This window comes from Coturnix japonica, chromosome Z, assembly GCF_054131305.1.
Source record: "Coturnix japonica strain WE chromosome Z, WE-NBRP24, whole genome shotgun sequence".
Classification (NCBI taxonomy): domain Eukaryota; kingdom Metazoa; phylum Chordata; class Aves; order Galliformes; family Phasianidae; genus Coturnix; species Coturnix japonica.
In genome coordinates, this window is record NC_140702.1 from 53,092,083 (window position 1) to 53,109,264 (window position 17,182).

General features: G+C 37.9%; 1 pseudogene; it reads left to right on the forward strand.

The window, feature by feature from the left end:
• The first annotated feature begins 2,854 nt into the window (after nucleotides 1-2,854).
• On the forward strand, nucleotides 2,855-3,271 carry LOC107305947 (vesicle-associated membrane protein 4 pseudogene; annotated as a pseudogene).
• The last annotated feature ends 13,911 nt before the right edge of the window (nucleotides 3,272-17,182 follow it).

Consider the following 17,182-nt stretch of genomic DNA (forward strand, 5'->3'; position numbering starts at 1 on the left):
CGTGAAATCACCCCTTGTATACACTTGCAATATTATTTCAGTCATTCTTTTTCTCAATTTCTGGATAGCTGTTGTGTTTTCTGGATAAAAATCTTGTGTTGTCTGTTGAATTGTACTGACTATATTGCTTGAAAAGTATGGTGCTTTTGTTGCTTGTCAGTGGGTGGATTGAAAGTCTTATCTGAAGAATAATTGATTCCTATGCCCTTTTGTGACTCAAGATCACAAACAATGTTAGCTGTTGTGGTTGTATTAACATGGTCATTGCTAGGTATATGATTTTGGCAAATTCCTGTCCATATAGCATCCTGATTGTGGGTTCTCTGGTTTAAGTCTGGTGGGTATTCAAGTGATATAACCCATAAGACTACTTGGGTATGGCATTGTTGACCAGGAGCTTCCCTTGAATGGTTGCACAGTATTATGATTTTCTTTTTCCATCTTTCAGTGCCTTCAGTGAATGTCCTGACATCTGTACCTTTCTGCTTATAATCTCCAGCTTCCATGAAATTAATACTTCCAGTGCTGTCAGGGGCATTTCAGAGACTCAGAAATAGGATTTGTAACAGCAGCAGTATTATAAACACACTTTTATTGAATCTCACTTTAAAATGATTTTACCTTAGAATATAAGATAAGACGTGTCTTGAACTACTGCAGGTACTACCACCACTGAGAAGATAATCAGCATTCAAATTAATGGAAATGGCTTCTTTACATTGTCTTTAGTATTGAGTCACAGTGTCTGAGCTCCTGCAGAGTAATAGATAAGTGTTTTCAGCTCTATGTGGAGAGAAGGCGAAGAAGTAACAGTGAATGATACGTTCTCATAAATCATATCAGTTACAAATTTTGATTTATATTACTAGAACACTGCATGTAGAATCAGTTACTATAATCCCAAGAAACCAAACTGGAAATATCAAATGCCACCCTGGAATACCTTGTACGTATTAATGAAGTTCACTGTTTGGTGACTAAAAGAACCACGCAGTGGTTCTGTGGCACTCCCTGTTCTTTAGGAATCAACAGATCCTCTGAAAACTTTGGCAGAATTTCAGGTAATTTTGTGTCTCCCCATCACTTCCTGCACTGCAAGACAGAAATGTGGTTAAATATTTGTGTTGGTTTTTTTTTTTTCTTTTTTTTTTTTTTTCCAATTTCCAGCCTCCAGTTCTGTCTCATAGTGTTGGAGCCACTTTTATTAGAGTGAAGTTAGGCTCCAGTCCAGGAAATGATAACTATTTTGCCCACCAGAAACTTTCAGATGACATGCTTATTTAAAACAGTTTTGTCTGTATTCCAAAATGCTTCATTCTTTAGAACAACTGAACTTAGCAAATGGAAACATATTTTTCCTCCCTCTTTTTATATCTATTTATTCAAATTACTTCAAGATTTTGTTCTTAAAGATATGGAAGTTGCTGTGTTTCGATCCTTTCCCAGCAGTCATTTTTGTTTGTTTTATGTCAGAAAACTGTGCTGTAGAGCAGTTCAGCTATGTGAATCAAGAGTGATACCACTGAAGCCAACTACTTTATCTTCATTCTCCATTCTAAAGGAGAAATAGGTCAAGCTTAACTATTGACTAGGGAAGGCATTTTGACAAATATGTAAGACATTTTCATGCAGAGTTATGTTAGAACCTGCTGTAAACAAGGGAAAGGAAATGCCAGTGCAGAATTCAGGCACAGTTTCTACCTTTGAAATACTAGATCAACAAATAGCTTGATCCTACTTTTTATCCCTCTTGCAAGAAACAAGTCATCAAGGAGAAATCATAGGAAGCCTCAGAAAAGATACCAGGTTTTAGAAATGGACCACTGGTACCAAGTGGCTTCTTACTAGCCCTTAACATAAAGATTGTCCTGTGTTTACTGTAATTCACATCATCATTAAAGATAGAGTCTGTTGTTTGGACCATACCCTGCCTCTTCTGACAGAGAAAACTGGCTTGTTAGAGGTTGGCAGCGTAATGCATTCATAAATGATTGCAGATTTAGTATAGTGTTCAGGAAACATATATTTAGTTATAATGCCCATTTTAATTAGCTGTCTACTGGAAATGTTCTATGTCAGTCTTGAATGTCCAGTTATTAAAAAAGAGGCTTGAGCTGGAGAACAAGATAATTTTCTTTGTTTTATTATCTGGACAATCCAATAAATGTAAGCCACCAAAAGAAAAAAAAAAAACACACAAAAAAACCCAAAACTGAAAAAGAAAAAGTTGTATATTAGTACATTATTTATTACATAATATACATATACATATATATAATACATATACGTATATGTACAGATATATATATATACATCTGTGCTCTGCAGAGATATCTGAGACAACTTGATCAGAGAGCTTCTTAACACAGGGAATTAATATCAGCAGTAAAATTTGCCCATTTTCTTGATTGTCTATGCAAGTGTAACTAGTATTATGTAGGCATTCCTTCGCTAACCCAAGAGGAAGAAATCTGCAGGTGAATGAAGATTAGCTCTTCAGACATTTAATGTGAGCAATCAAGACACCAATATTTATGTAGCTGTATATAGTTTTTTTCCTGTAAATTATGTACACTTGTATCAGAATTAATGGTGTTCTAGCTAACCTAGACTATGCCCCGGAGAGCTGTTGAGTTGACTGTTGGCAACTCAAGTAGTGTAGCTCATAATCTTTAAATATCTTCTTAATGATTTCCTCAGTTCCATTGCAATGGAACAGAGTGCAGAGCAGGTTGGTGGAGCAGACTGGCTCTGGTTTCAGCAGCCATTTGCCACCAGTCTGGCCTGCAGCCCACTGAGGGGCTGAGCCTGTCCTCCAGGCGCTCCTCTCAGCCCCTTTCCCCCTGCAGGGATCATGCTACCCAAGTTCAAGTGGCACCTGAACGATGATGAGGTGATGGGCTCGGTGAAGAGCGAGCAGAGGAAGCTTTTAGAAGAGGATTCAGATGAAGACTTTGTCTTGAGAGGGCCTTCCAGACCAAGGTTTGGACCCAGAAATGTCAAGGTCAGGCATGTCTAGAACCAGGTGGACGAAGTCATTGATGTTATGCAGAAGAACATCACAAAGGTGTTTGAAAGGGGCGAGTGGCTGGATGACCTACAGGATAAATCAGAGAGTTTATCAGGCAATGCAACAGCATTAAGCAACAGAGCCAAACAGTTCTGAAGGCAGATGTGGTGGCAAGGCTGCAAGATGAAGGCAATCATAACACTGGTGTTATAACTCCTGCTCATGATCATCATACTCATAATCCTGAAGTACCATACCTGATGGTGGGTCAGCTGGAGGCTTCGATGGAGCTGGCTGTGGGATATTTTAAATTTCTGGACTTCAGTAAGGCCTTTGCCTGGACTTCAGTAAGGACTTTGACACTGTTCTCCATAACATTCTGGTGGAGAAGCTGGCTGCCCGTGGTTTGGAAGGGTGCACGCTCTGCTGAGTGAAGCACTGGCTGGATAGCTGGACACAGAGAGTTGTGGTCAGTGGAGTGGAATCTGGTTGGTGGCCAGTCACAAGCAGTGTCCCCAAGGGCTCATTGCTGGGACCGCTTCTGTTTAACATCGTCATTGATCTGGATGAGGGGATTGAGTTCACCCTCAGTAAGTTTGCAGATGACACCAGGTTGGGAGGGAGTGTTGATCTGCCTGAGGGGAGAAAGGCACTACAGAGGGACCTGGATGGACTCAATTGATGGGCAAAGGTTAATGGCATGAGTTTCAATAGGACCAAGTGTTGGGTCCTGCATTTTGGTCACAACAACCCCAGGCAACCCTACAGGCTTGCGGAGGTGTGGTTGGAAAGCTGCCTGATGGAAAGGAACCTTGGTGTGCTGATGGACAGTCGGCTGAATATGAGCCAGCAGTGTGCCCAGGTAGCCAAAAAAGCCAATGGCATCCTGGCTTGTATCAGGAATGGTGTGGTGAGCAGGACAAGGGAAGTCAACCTGCCCCTGTACTTGGCATTGGTGAAGCCTCACCTCGAGTACTGTGTTCAGTTTTGGGCACCTCAGCACAGGCAAGACATGGAGGTACTGGATCAGGTCCAAAGAAGGGCAGTGAGGCTTGTGAAGGGCTTGGAAAATCAACCCTACGAGGAGAGGCTAAGGAAGCTGGGGCTGTTTAGTCTGGGGAAAAGGAGGCTGAGGGGAGACCTTATAGCCCTCTTCCAGTATCTGAAAGGTGCTTACAGTGAGAGTGGGGCAAGTCTCTTCTCACTGGTGACAAGTGACAGGACGAGGGGAAATGGCTTCAAGTTGAGCCAAGGTAAGTTTAGGTTGAATGTTAGGAAACACTTCTTTACAGAAAGGGTAGTTAAGTACTGGAATATGCTCCCCAGGGAGGTGGTTGAATCGCCATCCCTGGATGTGTTTAAGAGCATTTTGGATGTGATTTAGCAGAGGGTTGTTAGAGTTTGGGTACTATGGTTAGGCAGTGGTTGGACTTGATGATCTTTGAGGTCTTCTCCAACCTGGGTAATTCTGTGATTCTATGATTCTATGAATTTCAGTTCATATTTCAAATGTTTTCTTATGGCTCCTTTCTGGTTTTGAACCAGGATGTAGTATAAAAGACATGGAAATAAAGAGAAATATGTAGGGGGGTTGATTTATTAATTATTATTTGTTTTCTTTCAAGTTTTCCCAATTACTACTATTTCAGATTTTTTTATTGTTTGTTTGTTTATTTATTTATTTTGCCAGAATACTGGTTTAAGTCATGCAAATTTTAAACGAGATAATAGCTAAAACTGCAACCATTTTGGAGCACTTTTTATTTTCCATATGTGCTATCCATATTTTTTCACAGGCTGAATTTGCATCTACGTAATGGCAAAGCTATAAGCTTTGCAGTACTATTAAGAAGGTTTAGGAGCAGCAGCCTTATAAGCATCTAGAGCTTTCACTGGAACTCCTATAATATCCCTTCTTGATTAAATATGAAATGAGATGTGCTTGACTGGAGCATATATGCTTTGACTATAGAACTTGAAGCACATCGCAAAGGCAGAATTGAAACCATACGTTAATGGAATGCGGATATTGATGACAGGAAGGATGTTCTCATAAACAAAGCATTGGAAGCCATATCTCCCTCCTCCTTTTTCTTGCTTCCATCTGCTAGCCAACTACACCCCATGACTCAGTCTTTATTAGTTACTGGAAATAAGCCTAAGAGTACAGAGGACCACAAAAAAGGTAACCACTTAAGTGCAGCAGCAGCATAAGTTGTGAAGTCATTAGCACAAGTGTGCATTTGAACAAAATCGGTCTCCTGTGTGAGTGTAACCCTCTACTGCCAAGGTAAAAAACTTCTTCATGCCAATAGACGTGTTTTTCTTCTGTGACATTTAGTTACTGGCAGCAAGCACACAAGACAATATTCAGAGTCAAGCATTTAATCTGTCTTTGTATTGGTGGAATAATGTCTGTATAATGTATATTTGATTGGTTCAAGACAGTTCTCATCTGGATGTAAGAAAGCAGTTGCTGTGAAACAAACTCTGAGAAAAACATCATACTCTTCATAATGCAAGAAGATTCTTTTGGAAAATGTACTTACCACCATAATATAGAAAAATGAAATTAGCATCTATTTTGTTACAACTGTGTTGTTACAAACAAAGGAATTATTTTTCATCAAACCTCGTCTTCATCAGAAAATGCATTAAGCTTTTCTAAAAGACTCTTGGCTGTTTTAGAAAATATTGCTGGAAAGTTTTCCATCTCTGTGACCCATAACTTTATGAACTGGCTGTTCTGTAAACTGGACATTGCATGGAATCCTAATTGAGCAAGCCTTTTGAGGATCTGTAGCATAAAATAATATGAGATCTCACTTTTCACATAAAATGGGAAGTAATTGATATTATTTCCATATGGTGCTTATAGAGTGATTGTCTTAAATTTACTGATGAGTCTAGAGTCCAGAGATACATTATGGTTGGATGGGGATATGAAGCTGAGTCAATCTTTTAGCGTGAGTATAGAATCTACAGGAGTCATTAAGTAAAAGGACTTGGGAACTGTAAGTAAAGCGACTTGGGAACTGTAGGAAAAAAAAAGGGAAAAAAAAAAAAAAAGGCTGTTGTATGGCTTAAGCATTGTGATATTGCTCTGGAGAAACATCCCTGCTTCTGCCATCTAATTCCACAGTGATTTTGCTCTGGAAAAATAAACCTGCTTCTGCCACGTAATTCCTTCTTGTATAAACAAGTTTTGTAGTATCCGAACATAACTCAGACTTTTTGTTTACAGATTACTTGTTTTCCGAGTACTCAGTTTAGCACCAGTACTGTGTACTCAATTTAGCCTTTCATTGCACAGAAAACTGACTTACTAGTCAGATATGGCAAAATGGTGGCATGTTTTATGTAACTCTTTAGTAGGAAGAGAAGTAAATTTGCCAAGAAATGCAGAATAGTCCAAAAGAAATACATGGAATTTGGATGAAACTCTACCACATTCCTCTTTCTTATCATGTCCATTTTGCCTGTTCTCAGACACGGCCTGTTCAGTATTGAGTAATTTGAAGAAATGCCTAAAGGTAAAATTTTTATGTTCTTCTGTGAAAATACGCAAAAATAAACATTTGACTCACAATCTTAGCAGCTGTCCAGATAACTGAATATATTGTGCAAGAATAGCTGTTGCATTAAGACATGAAAAGTCAACAGATGCGCGTCTTTGTATGAGCACACATAACCACTCAGTGCTACCACATCAACCAAAAGCTCAATGAAATAACTTAAGCTCTTATTGCACTGAAAATATTTGAGACTCTTGCCTGGAAACCTTTTGTGGAAGGGAATAGAAGATGTCTTTCTTCCCCCTCCCCAATAAAAATCGGGTACTGAAAACCCATGTAAGTCAGCAGCAGCATGACTGCTGACAAACAGCAGTGTTTGCTTGCATCAAGAAATATAAACCTACCAATTTTGGGAGCTGAACAGTGGATACTCCTCTAACGTCTTTGATTCACCATCAAAGCACAACTAAGACTTCAGCTTATTTGTAAACATGAATGCAGAGCATCCAGCTCAGCAAGGAAATGACTAATAAGGAATTCCTGACAATTTGACTTACTGTTGACTTCTTGAGTGACCAGTTCAAATAGCCAGAGGATGTGTTAACAAAACCAACAACCAGATTCCAGTGGGTGGAGGTTATGACAACATTTGTCTTTCCAATCCCATGCCTGTTGACACAGACACAGGGCAGATTTCTGATATTACTATTTTGCATAGTTCATCTTTGGCTTTTAAGAATATGTATATTGTAAGAGCAGTGACAGGAAACCATCTATACAAGTGAATGGTAAATAACTACAAAGCCGTGCTATTTTAAAAGCTACATCTTTGTTTAGAATAGTTTGCACCTCTTGTCTATCTGAGTGCCTTTCAGGTTGGAAAGACAAGATATTATAATTCCTAGTAGTCACTGATACTATTGTTTGTAATAGTAATTAAGTCAGCATGTTCCGGACAAATTGATACAGGGCATTAAAAAGAATTACCATAATCCCTCTCAGAGCTTTCCAACAAAACCACCTCTTTCTTGCTGTACTGCTGTAAATTGACCAAATTTGCAGCTCAGGAAGATTCTGATGCTGAGAAACTTGTATTGTGCTATCATACTATCATATTGTTTAGGGATTTTTAATGGCAGAAGGTATTGGATCACGTTATGGAGTCCTCTTTCAGTCACTTCTCTCTTATTTTCAAAGGCTGATCAAATGAAATGGCCTGTCATCATGATGTGCCAGTGAATTTTTTGTACATATTTGTTATTTTAGTCCCTCACAGGAAAATGGCCTTCTCGTTCTTTCACTGTAAATGTTGCAAACAAGGTATATAGTTCTCAGTTTTATAGGGTCAGGATGAATTAATTTGATTGGAAAGCTTCTCAGAAATTTTGGGATATTGTCTCCTATTTTTGGTGATAATTGAGAGAAAGAGTGTAGTGAGATATTTGCCTCTGGTGTCTTAGAAAGTCTAAATCTGTGTTCATTGTGTTCAGGTCACTCAGCTGCCAAAATGCAATGAGATCGTAATTCCTATTATGTTATCCTGTTTTTGAGTGTCTTCAATCACTAAATTTTAAAACCTAACATTTCATTTTTAAAACTGTAAAATGGAAATTGCCTGTGGCAATAACACAGATATATTCTTCCTTATTCTAGTTATCTTTCCTTCAAAAAAGGCATTCAGAATACAGACCAGTTATACAGATATATGCAGATCTCTGACCCTGAAGATGCACTGCAAAATGCAAATTCACTTTCATTAACAACAGCTTTAGACATGTAAGAGAAACAAAAATACAGCTCCTGTTCCACTTGGATTTCTCTCTCATTACCTCAAACATAGTTTATCCAGCAATACAATATTCTTTCTGAGATTCAAACCCCATAAATATATATGTAAGTCATAAGATTTGATAAAAGTAATTCTGGATTTAATGTCTTCTGCTGCTTGATTCCTCTGACTTTACATTTTCAGAGTATGAATACTAAAATAATGTTTAAAAAACAAGTTTTTCATCTCTTCCTACGTCTCTTCTAGTAGAGCCTACTCCTGAAGAAGTGGTGGCTAACAGTGTAAAACTAACAATAAACTTGCAGTCTCCATGCACACTAGCAATTTTGAAAATGATTAAAAAATAAAAACAAAAATGGAACTGTATTTGCTTATGGAAACAACTACTCTGAAGAGGTAGCAATGGTCAAACACTTACAAGTCAGTTGTTTGATCCATTGCTAATATAATGGATTTGAAAGTGCCAGGCATTAATGCCAAGATATTCATATGTGAAAACAGTTAACTTATTGCTTTATGGCAGAAATCACTGTAGAAGAATTTTATGGTTGCCTTATCCACTGAAAAATATTGTAGGTTGTTCTTCATCAGTGTTCACACAAATGTACACATTGCTCCTGAATGTCGCATGTCTTTTCCCTAAAAATTTTGCATTCAATCTGCCATTCTCTGCAGATTTCACTGGTGTTATTTGGTTGGTTATTTAATGGCCCTTAGGCTGAAGTCTTTTTAACTGGCTCAGTGGAAAGAACCTTTTCTTACATGCTACAGTACAGGATAGTTTCCTTAAAGAATGTGAGAAATAAACCAGATCATCCTCCATAATCACTTCTTAGGTTTTCTGCTATTGAAGTCCAGATTGTGGATGTACACCTGACCTGTTCTGGGTCAGCCCCAGAAGCAATCAGCTTCCTCTTCCAGTGCCTTTATTCTCAGCCACAAAGAGAAAATCAAAGGTAGTACCCTGAGGTGACTTAATTGCCTCACTTCCAAAGGGAAGAAAGACAAACATTTGGGCCTGTCCCATAAATAGTCACTGTTTGTTACAATTTCTCTTGTATTTTCTCTTACATTGCCTTCTCTTAAGTGGATTAATTCTGGTTCTTGTTGGCCCTCACAGGAAAACTCTCCTTTCAACTTCCAAGCTAAGAAAGAAAACTATCAATCAATGCAGAGAACACAGGAAAGAAGAAATTAAAGCTAGAATCTAAACTAGGCATGAATTTCTCAGACAATAATGAAGAACGGTATGCAACTGAAACAAAGTATTTCACGATAGGACTCTTCTTTATTTATTAAGAGACCACATAAGGCACTGTGATTTAGTCAGTGGCTATGGTTAGGAAAATAGAAATCACTGTAAAGTTCATCACTGGAGCATAGGACTGATATAAAATGGAGAGGTTTGCATATAGAGTTCCTTTTACAAGCATTTGGAGTTGTCTTTGACTAGTGCACATAAATGAAGCTCTGACTTTGCAATATGCTGATTTATCTCAGGTGAGATTATGGACATTAACCTGTAAATCCCATGACTTATTTTCTTAACTATTACTTTTTTTAACATCTCTTTGTTAAGTAAGTTATAAGTGGCATATTAATGGCTGTGTTTAGAGTGGTTGTGTACGTTATGTACAAATGCACACGTACAAACACATATACATATATTCTGCGGATACTTGTCACAGACATGATTACAGCACTGGGCTGGAACTCAGGACATCTCAGAGTAGTGGTCATACTTACCACAGCGTGAAACTAAAAGCAACAATATTGGTAGGAGCAAAGGCATATTTTTCTCTTGCCTTTATTAAGTATATCCACTTTTCTCTAATGATTTCTTGGTAGAGGGCAGAAATCAGAGAGTACCATGTATGGAATGCCCATGTGATATATTTTTAGAGAAATGCGCCTTAGATACTGTTGTGATTGGCAGAGAATTAATACCTAGAATAACAGTGGGGCACCTACACCCTGAAATGTTGTAATATCTTTTTATTTTCTGATTTGAGCTAAAACCAAACTTGGAAAATATTTAAATCAGCTGTGCCAATAGATCACACGGAAAGTAGCTATTTTTGCCTGTCTCACTAGAGCTGAAGTCATGTAAAACTTTTGGAGAAATCTGGTCCTCATGTGATTTTTAGAGTGAACCTAAGGGGGAAATGAATTTTAGAAATACATAATAATAAAAAACAGATTATTAAACCTGCTACCCAAACCTCTTATGGTTTGAAGAAGTTCCTAGTTCAGGTGATAGCTTTACTCCTTCTTTATCTGATCTGAGCCGCTATTTCCAGATGAGCAAGTTTGTCTGTATACAGGCATAATTCTTCAGCCTCTGTAATTTTTTTTCTTTCTTTCTTTTTTTTTTCCCTGAGCTATGCAACAAGAATTGGAGAGGATTTTTTTTTTTTTCAGATATAAAAATGTGGTAATGAAAAACACCCCCCAACTGTTTCTTTAGATCAAAGTCCAAAGTTACAGATTACCTGAATTATTTTACAGATTGGCATGACAACCAACCACTGGTGAGTACAACCAACCACCAGGTAATTATGGAATCCTTGAATTGCAGGAAATGGAAGAGGCCTGAAGAGATCATTAAGTTCAATCCCACTGCTAAAGCAGGTTCCCTGCATTAAGTTGCTTATGTTGGCATTCAGACAGGTCTAGAACATCTCTGTGGAAGGAAATTCCACAACTTCTCTGTTCCGATGCTCCATTACCCTTACTGTAAAGAAGTTCTGCATTTTATATCGAATTTTATATGTTCAATAACAGCCTGGCCAAATTCATTTTCCTCCCATATCCCTTTAAATATTTATAAATATTAATCAGATTTCTCCTCCATCTTCTTTCCCTCAGGCTAAACAGACTCAGGCTACTTAGTCCTTCCACATATGGGAGATGCTCCAGACTTCCAAATCTGCGGTTCTCTGCTAACTCCTTTCAGGAGGTCCCAGTCTTTTTTGAACTGGGAACCCCAGAACTGGACACAGTATTCCAGATGTGGCCTCACCAGGGCAAACAGTGGTGGAGGGTCACTCAACCTGCTGGCCATGCTCTTTTTTGTGCATCCCATCATACCACTGGCCTTCTTGCCACAAGGCCACACTGATGTTCCATGCCCAACCCATTGTCTACCAGAACACAAAATTCCTCTTCTGCAAAGCTTTTCTCCTGCAAGTCAATCCCTAACTTGTACCGAAGCTTTCAGTTATTCCTCTCCAGGTGCAAGACTCTACATTTGCTCTTGTTAAAATTCATCAGGTTCCTCTCTGCCCAACTCTCCTGTATATCCATGTTGTGCTTAATGGCAGCACAGCCTTCAGTTGTGTCAGCCACACCTCCCAGCTTTGTATCATCAGCAAACTTGTTCAGGGTGGACTCCATCCTTTTGTCCAGGTTGCAGATAAAGATGTTGAATATGACTGGATGCAGCACCAACCCCCGGAGAACACCAGTAGTTACAGACCTCCAACCAGACTTTGTGCTGCTGCTGAAAACTCTCTGAGCTCTGTCTGTCATCCATTTCTCAATTCACCTCACTATTCACTCATCTGTCCTGTACTTTGTAAGTTTTGTAACAAGGATGTTGTGGGAGACAGTGTCAAATGCTTTGCTGAAGTTGAGGTGTACAACCTCTATTGCCTTTCTCCATCAACTCAGAAAAAGTTGACATCATAGAAAGCTAACAGGTCATTTGAGCATGATTTCCCCTTGGTGAATCCATGTTGACTACTGATAACTTTCTTCTGTTCCCATTGCTTGGGAATGACATCCAAAATAAGATATTCCACTACCTTTCCAAGAATGGGGCTGAGGCTGACTGGCCTGTAGTTTCCTGGTTCCTCTTTTTCAAGATTAGAGTAGACACTGGTTATCTTCCAGTCTTCAGACACCTCTCATTCACCAAAACTTTTCAAAGATAATGGATAGTGGCTCACCAGTCACCTCTGCCAGCTCCCTCAGCACAGGTGCATCCAATTGGGACCCGTGGATTTGTTTGTGTTGATTTTGGCTAGATGCTCTCTGACCGCCCCCTCCTCAACCCTAGGGAAGACTTCCTTTCCCTAGACTTTCTCTGTTGTCCCCAGAGTCTGGGATTCCCAAGGGACAGCTTTTGTAGTAAAGTCTGAAGAAGGCACTCAGAATCTCCACCTTCTCAGTGTCTCCTGTTACCAGGGCACCTGTCTCATTTAGTAGGAGTGTTTCCAACTTAGAAAAGTCTAATTCATAAAAAAGCACTTCTCTCCCTCAGCAGGTTGCTCCTGCTCTCCATTAGTCTTTTTCCCGAGTAGTCTGAAACCAAGTGTAAGTCTTCAGTTAAAGAGTTTGAGATGCTTTGGCTACATTTGTCCTAGTAAATTAAAACTGACCAAGAACGTTTCCAAGGACTGATACTGTTCCCAACCAGCACATGTGACCCCTGTCTCCACTAGTAAATTGTCTTCACCTTAAAAACAAGGCAGTGACCTGCAAAGTCCCTTTGGGGAGTAATCTCTGCGCTGCTCTAGCTGCCAAATTATACTCAGCAGTTACTTGGAGACAGCAATTGGAATGGCTCCACTCATACCAGGGAATGTACTGACAGTTGACTAGCACAGTGTTTCAGTAACTTTACTTCCAGTGCAGTCTAGAACTAGGGTAGATTATGACATCCAAAATCTCAGAGATGGAAATCCTGATTGTCATTTTTCTACTTGATTATAAGAATCTTACTCATGACAGCTCTCCCCTTCTTCCTTCCTTCCTTCCTTCCTTCCTTCCACCACGTACATCACAGCTTATTTTGAATGCCTGTTCTCTTGTTGACAGGTATATGGCAACTCCTTTAAGACAATGAGACATTATCCATGCTAGCACAAGCAGTATTCAATCATAATTTACAGCATATTTCAAACTTGATGTAGTTTTGCTCTGTGACTTTGAAATTAGACTTTCCCTTGTTAGAAAAGGACAGTAGAAAAGTAGTTAGAAAAGCAGGTGGCATAGGCACAGCCTCTTCTAAAGTCTCTGCAGCTTCAGTTTCTTGATAGCATGCTAAAACCAAAAAATGTTTCCATATCAAACTACAAAGTGGCTTCAGTTGCATGGACCTGTTCAAAGTGTTGGAAAAATAATAAAAAAATCATAATAAAGAAATTATTGTTGGTACTTTAGAGCAGTTGAGAAAGTAAGCACTAAAAGGTTATAGACAATGGAAAATAACATAATCTGCTTATAGTGAAGTACATGGGATAATTTATTTTTAGCTGAAACAAAAATAATAGGCTTTTAATAAAACATGAGGGATAACAAAAGCAGAGACTTCTTTCTATTTCTTTCTTCTTTCACCTATCTGTTTTCTGTTTGAATTTTCTCTGAGCTTTCTTTGCTCTGCATCTTTTAACATTTGCTTTGTTGTTTGTCTATTTTCTGTGAGTCATTTTTAGTTCACTTTTAAAGCAGAATTGCCACCCTCCCCCATTTTCCTAGAAAGTAAATAAACACAATAACCACAATGTTTGTGTGGACTCACAATTAAATAAAGAGTCTTTCCATCTTTTCACAAAACACAACGTACTGGACTCACTGATCTTGGCTATGCTGTCTGTAACATCAGGACTTGCCAGTAGGTACTGAACATTCTGTGTATCCAGATATACTAATGGTTACTAACTTAATTTTTTTGCTTTTAACTTTTTCAATTTCAGTCTGAGCTCAGCCATTTTAGCTTTAAATATTCTGCAAGTTGCTTTTTTTTCATTGACAGTCTTTTACTCATTTTACTCAGTGAAGTAGGACGTAAAATGATAGAAGTAAATAACTAATCGGAAATAAAAGCTAATTATTTCAGTGCAATAAAAAGACATTGAAATAATTTGTTCATCCTTTCCTATATTATTAAGCTAGTAGTTCAGTGTTTTTCTAGTTAAAAAATTAAAAACATATGCATATTCCCAGGAGACTGAAATTAATTTCTTGCTTTAAGGTTAAATTGTTATGTAAGCTGAAAACTGGCTAAAATCACTTCATGTTATGTAGCTTTTAATTTAGCCAAGCCTGAGTGATTAAGTTATTACACAGGATGTGGGCCCAGCAGTAACTCATCCAGCAACTTAACTGAGGTACAAATCTGCCATATCATCTAGGAGCTGTAAAGTAGCCCTTTGCTTCAGTAGCTTAATTCTCAGGCAGGCATTTTGTGGAACACCTGCTCTGCTGTTTTGGCACATCTTACCAACCTGCAAACTTTTTCTCTGTGCAGCTCAGTATCTATAGTCCCATAACTGAAAAACAAATAATAACGGTTGAGGAATAAAGGAAACAATTGCTAACAATATATTTGAGATACTTGAGTTTTTCATCAAACCATTTTCTCATTTATTTTTTTGAAATAATTCTTTGATGTCCATTACTGAATACTTTAAAAATTAGGTCTGAAAAGCATCACTCAGGAACAATGAGCAGAAGAGATGTTTCTGACTTGCAGGGCACTGATTAGAAGTCCTCATGAGACTGCTTGGAATGTGCCTGTAAGTTTAAGGAACGAGAACCATGATTTTCACCCAACATGTGTTTAAATAATCATACATACTATGAGGGGTGCTCTGAAAGTAATGCCTCTTCATTATATAGGCACATGATATCAGAAGCAGACCCTGGGGTACAGCAGTAGAGATTGAACCTTCCGGCAATATCCAGGTATGTTTTGTTGCTGTGTGACAGATGGCAGCAGAGGGACAGTCTGACAAAACAGTGTCTGTCGTGGAAATATGCATGAAGCAACGGTGTGTCACTGAATTCCTCCATAGAGAAAAGATAACACTCGCTGACATTCACTGATACTTGCTGAATCTTTAAGGGCACCCAACAGTGGATGTGAGCAACATGAGGTGGTGGGTGGTGCATTTCAGCAGTAGTGACAACAACAGTGGGTCACGATGATTGGTGAGGATTTTCACAAGGATGACATGCAGGATTTTGTTCATTTCTGGTAAAAAATGCATTGCTAGTGGTGGTATTTATGTCAAAAATGAATGTTTTAAGCTGAGAATTTGCTCTATAAAATTGTGTTATTGTGCTCTTTGAATCTGTTGTTTGCATGGAAATAAATAGAAGATACTACTTCTGGAGCAACCTGTATAGTTGCAAATGTATTTGTATGTATGGTTGTGAAAACTGTTCATGCTTTTCCGTTCTCTGAACATTTTTCTTTCTGAAGATCATAGGCTTCAGGTAAAGAATTGGGATGCTTTATAGCATGTGTGGAAATCTGTTTTTGGGCTACACTGTTGCTTACTAGAAGAATATTTGCAGAATGTTAACTGTCATTCAGTATTGATACATTATTAAATAAAATGGGCATTTATTATTTTAATTATTAGTTTCTACTTTCAATAGAATAGAATATCATGGAAGTTATTCTCATATTTAGCCATGACCTGGAGCTTTTATTTATTTATTTATTTATTTATTTATTTATTTATTTATTTATTTATTTATTTCTGTTAATGAAAATATTTGCTATTCCAATACCTCTTATTTAGATTTTAGGCAAATAAAGAGCAGCTTTAAATACCAGAAAATACCCCAGAATTTCAAAGTTACTGTACTTGTTTATTACATAAAACACAAGTGTTTTGTTTGAGATTTCTATATTCCATTCCTGTGTAGCCAAATCCTTCAGAAGTGTGAATCATTCACATATATTGAAGTGACTGGTACTTTTTCCCCCAGTTTTTATGGAATCAGAGAAGACCAGAAATGCATAGATTCCCGTTTTCTTCTTTTATCTACCTGTTGTGGGTCAACTATCTCTTCTACAGGGAGAAGGTATGAAATCCATAGCTTTGTAGGTAGAAGGAAAGAGAGAACATTCTATTTCTGAAGCAACCATTTTGAAGCAAAGAATGGCCAGAGTGTGGGGAATATTTTTCACTCTTTCTCTGCTGAATTCTGTTTACAGACTTAAATAACTTCTCCAGTTACCAAGTTCACATTGAATTCAGATCCTGTCCTCTGCATTGCCTGCATCCCTGTCACTACAAATGATTCCGCAGAAGGGTCTCTCAGGTGAGTGTACTTTGTAATTCAATAGTCAATATTTAAAATGAATATTAAATACTTACAGGCTCAGGACTTAGCCCTTGTGTGACCTCACTTGAAATATCTTTTGCATTTGGCAATGAAAGTCTGGTAAGTATTCTAGATTACTACTTTTCACTGAGTATAATACATTCATGCTGGACATTATCAGTCTATTCTTGCTGTCTGTTTTTCTACAGTTTACAACTGAGAATGTTACGTAGAAGAATATTAAAAAGCTTATGAAAGCCAAGGATTATCCAGTCCGCAGTACCTCTGCTATCCAGTAGGTCACTTTGTCAGGCAAGAAGTTCTTCATTTATTGAGATTTTGTAACAGCTAGTGCTTTCACTGTTTCCACTATAAATCCATACTTTCAGGGAATTGCACTGTGGTCATAAAATATTTTCCCAGCCTAACACTTGGGTACTTAATCCATCAGCACATTTGTTTTCATAATATTTGAGAAATCTGTTTGGTTCTTTTTTAAAAAATTACAGTAGTGTAAATGAAAAAACACAAATAAAACATTAAAAAAAAAATAGTTGCAGCTTTCAGATGTTCTTCCACACATCTCTAACAAAAACACTGTGTTGTTTTTCAGAGTGAAATTTTTCAGGACCTCTCAATCTGCCCTGTAGTGGTTATGGACCTAGACTTCTATTTGTGGAAATAAACATTTTAAAATAACTATATGTATCATTCTGGAAAAAAAAAAAAAAAAAAAAAAAAAAAGGAAAAAAAAAAAAGAAAAAGAAAAACCAAAAGAAAAAATATCTTTTCTTTTACATGTTT